Source organism: Bos indicus x Bos taurus, chromosome 14 (genome assembly GCF_003369695.1).
Source record: "Bos indicus x Bos taurus breed Angus x Brahman F1 hybrid chromosome 14, Bos_hybrid_MaternalHap_v2.0, whole genome shotgun sequence".
NCBI lineage: Eukaryota > Metazoa > Chordata > Mammalia > Artiodactyla > Bovidae > Bos > Bos indicus x Bos taurus.
In genome coordinates, this window is record NC_040089.1 from 14,639,298 (window position 1) to 14,643,725 (window position 4,428).

General features: G+C 40.7%; 1 non-coding gene across 1 annotated transcript; it reads left to right on the forward strand.

Moving 5' to 3' along the window:
• The first annotated feature begins 3,706 nt into the window (after positions 1–3,706).
• TRNAS-GGA lies at positions 3,707–3,778 on the forward strand. The gene has a single exon. It is a non-coding gene; the product is annotated as a tRNA-Ser (tRNA).
• Positions 3,779–4,428: the final 650 nt, after the last annotated feature.

Genomic DNA, 4,428 nt, shown 5'->3' on the forward strand with positions numbered 1-4,428 from the left:
CTAAGAAGGGATACTCAGTATCCCTTTCTGTAGCAGAAAAAAGATGACTTTCTACTCTACCTACATGATCATGCTGACAGTCTCGCACCAAACAACCAAGTTCATGCTTCAGTCGGTACCTGGATATATCAACACGCCCAATTAAAATTAGAATCTTTTACCACAAAATGTGTTCCTTTTACTGTACTTATCATCTTGGAGACTATTTACATCTGCAATCCCAGACTCAAATGTTAGAAATCTTCTAGACTTCTCTCTCATACCATCCACATCCAATTCTACTTCATCCTCTTCAATCAGACTCTTCCTTCTAGTATCAATGCCTTAGTCATTAATTCTTGAAGGGATCATGCAGTAGCTGGCCTTTCTGTTTTCCTCTTGCATTATCCACACTGCTTCTTAAATGATTGTTTTCAATTATAAAATGATCGTATTTCCAGAATTAATATTGATCTGTTGCTCCCTGTAATTCTCAAGATAAAGAATATACTCATGGCTTCTAAGGCTTCCATGTTCTATGAGTTGGACCATGCCCAGCTTTGGAGCCTCCTCTCCAGCTGCTCCTCCATATAGTCTGTAAATTCTCCAACCTTCATATGATTCACCAGCTATGCCACAGTGTCCCCTAACCCTGTGTCTACACACATGCTTGTCTTGACACCAACAACATCCAGTTTTTCCTTTTCAACTAAATTAACCCCCTTTTCCTTCTGCAAAATGTAGGTCAAGTAATTCAAAATTTAGGAAACATTTTTGGCCTTTCTGTCTGGTTTTTATGCCCTTTTCTGAGTAATAGAACTATTTATCACATCACTACATGAAGGCTACCCTACTTGTCCATTTTCTCCTCTAGACTACAATTTCTTTAAGATGAACACCATGTCTTATTTCTCTTGACAGTCACATCAAAGAGTACACTGCCTGTCACCTAATGGGTGTTTCATAACTTTGACTTGAAAGACTGAGTAGCATGGGTAAAGTGTCCAGCACATTATCAGTGCTCAGCAAATGTTAGTTCTTGCCTTAGTAGTCTGTAAAATTAATTCTCATTTACACTATAGGAGCCATAGTAAAGTGAACTTTGTAGTTACTCATATTCACTGATCTGAATTATTGTTTTCTTCTTCTTATGATTATTATTATTAGTTATACTTTCTGATAAAATGTACCAAATATTTGCCAAGCATTCTCTTTTTTTTGTGTGCTGTCCAGGTACAGTTTCTGTCAGTAATTTGCCAATAAGAGAGAGAATACAAATATGAAACTTGGTGCTTAAGCTTCTTATAGAGGTAACTTCTGTCATTTGCCATTAAAACAAGGTCTGACATAGTTTAAGAAAATCCATTCAAGACATGGAACTGGGGATTTGGAAAGCAAGACACTGTGGCACCAACCAATACAATAAATCAGTCTGGCCTTTCATTGAGTTTTATTAATTCCCTGTCTCCCCCCACCTACTTATAGCAATTCCAGTGTGCCTTATATGGGAATATGATGATGTTTGGAGTCATTTTCTATAACAAAGAAAAGGATCCTGAAGGCAAAACCAACAAACAGAAGAGGCAATTCCCAGATTAAACAAATCGACCTTTCTTTATCTCTCAATTGAGTTAAATTATCACCATCATCATCATCAATGCCAAAATGTACAATACGTAAGGTTTTTGTAGGTAAAAAGAGAGTAGGACAAAAGTGTTGAAAGAGTGGATTTAGTTCACCCAAGGTCAACTTCCTTTGGGTGAAAATAAAAGGTGTTAGACAGATTACCTCATTAGTGCTGACCAGGAAATTCCAGAGTGGTCTAAAATTTCCCTCCTGAGAAAGGTTGAAACTGCACTTAACTTAGGCTGTAAGTCTCAGTAAGGCTTAGCACAAAGGACTCCGTTTGGGGCCTATTGTTTCTTTTTAACACTAGCAACCTCTGAAGATGTGTCATTTTTTTCTATTGTTCAGATCTGGATTCATGGAGAGACTGAATAACTTGTCCAAGATCACTCTAGCTTTTCAGGTTTTAAGTGGGCTTTCAGTGAGTCTAATAAGAATCATTTAAGAAAAATGCAAAAAGAGTCTTGGATGTCAGCACTGAAAGTCCCTATTTAGAACTCTGTAGTGAGTTTCTAGCGAATAAGATCTGAGTATTAGTTCTCTAGGAATATTAAATAGCTGGTATCTAGTAGAGATCCACACAGTCAAAGGCTTTGGCATAGTCAATAAAGCAGAAATAGATGTTTTCTGGAACTCTCTTGCTTTTTTGATGATCCATCGGATGTTCGCAATTTGATCTCTGGTTCCTCTGCCTTTTCTAAAACCAGCTTGAACATCTGGAAGTTTACAGTTCACGTATTGCTAAAGCCTGGCTTGGAGAATTTTAAGCATTACTTTACTAGCGTGTGAGGGAATACTATTCTGTAACACATACTGGGTTGTGAGGAAGTAAAAAACCAGCCCTGATAGCTGATCTAATCACTATCAGTTAGAGCTGGTGCTCCTATACTGAATATTAACAACATCACAGAATTATCAACATCAACAATGACGCTGGGCTCACACAGTTCCACAGAATGTTTGATCTCTGGTGTTGGCAAGCACAAGAAACATAACTTTGTTTATCTATAGATGTGTTCCTTGTTCTTTAGACTGATGAGCAGCCAGTTACTTATCCACATCTATTTTTCATCTCACTTTCTTCTGGCTCCAGAGCTATGAATTTCTTTGATATGTATTCTCTGTGTGGTTTTGATATTGTAATTTATAATAATAAATACATATTTGGTCTTTGTCTCCATCCCCATTTCTAGCAGATAGCTTCTAAAATACTTGGGATTTCCTAAGTGATAACAGAAACAAATGTATCTTTTGTTATAATAATGAGGAAACTTTTGGGAAGCCCCTACATCACCTAAGATTGGGGGGACCAGTTACCAGGGAGCCAGCCTTATGATTGGAGGGTTGGGATTTTCAGCTCCACCACTCAGCTTCCTGGGAGGGGAGACAGAATGGAGTTTGAATCAACTGGAGGAGGAAATGGCAACCCACTCCAGTGTTGTGGCCTGGAGAATCCCATGGACAGGGGAGCTTGACAGACTACAGTCTACGGGGTCACACAGAGTCGGACACGACTGAGCGATTAAAGAAACAGTGGTTTAATAATAATGCCTATGTAATAAAGCCTCCATAAAAACCCAGCCCAAAAGATGCGATTCAGAGAGCATCCAGGTTGGTGAACATGTGGAGATGAGGGAAGTGTGGTACACCTGGCCAGGGCGTGGAGGCTCTTCACCACTTCCAGGATACCTTGCTCTATGTATCTCTTCCACTTGGCTGTTCTGAGTTACATGTGACTGGCATCTGCAGTTGGTGGGCCAGGGTGCAGTCCTAGAAGACCAAACCCTTAATCTATGGAACCTAATATTATTTCCAGGTACATAGTTTCAAAATTGAGTTGAATTTTAGGACAGCCAGCTGATGTCAAAGTATTTCTTGTTGAATGTGTAGAGAATATTCTCCCAACACATGCATTGAAAATCAATCTCAGAACACCTAAAAGAGCGGTCATGACATAAGAAAAACAATATATTCTCTTTCAATATATATATATCCTCAATATATTCTGAGGATAGAGGATCTTTATGGCAGGGGTTAGCAAATATGTTTCTGTAAAATACGTGAGAGTAAATAGTTGGGGGTATGTAGGGCTATATGGGCTTCCCCAGTGGCTCAGAGGTTAAAGCGTCTGCCTGGAATGCGGGAGACCCAGGTTCGATCCCTGGGTCGGGAAGATCCCCTGGAGAAGGAAATGGCAACCCACTCCAGTACTCTTGCCTGGAGAATCCCATGGAGGGAGGAGCCTGGTAGGCTACAGTCCATGGGGTCGCAAAGAGTCGGACACGACTGAGCGGCTTCGCTCACTCACTCACTCACTCAGGGCTTTATGGTCTCTGTTGTAGCTTCTCAGTTCTACCCTTGTAGTGTGAAAGCGGTAACAGAAAGTGAAATTGTTAGTCTCCCAGCAGTGTCTGACTCTTTGCGACCCCATGGACCATAACCCACCAGGCTCCTCTGTCCATGGGACTCTCCAGATAAGAATACTGGAGTGGGTTGCCATGCCCTCCTCCAAGGGAAGACCCCAGGGATTAAACCCAGATCTCCTGCATTGCAGGCAGATTTTTTACTGTCTGAGCCACCAGGGAAGCCGGAAAGCAGTAACAGACAACATGGAAATAGGAAGCCAGCAAGATTTGGCCAACAGGCCGCATTTTGCAATCTGTGGTTTAGGCCAACAATGGAAATTCTATTCACACTTTAACTACTGGCACAGAAGGGGGCTTGAGGCCCATTTAAAGCAAGAATATGTAAAAGCACTTTGGCTGTGGGGAGACTCTGAGAAACACTCTTTTTAAAAGACTCATCAAAGAAATAACCCCTGCT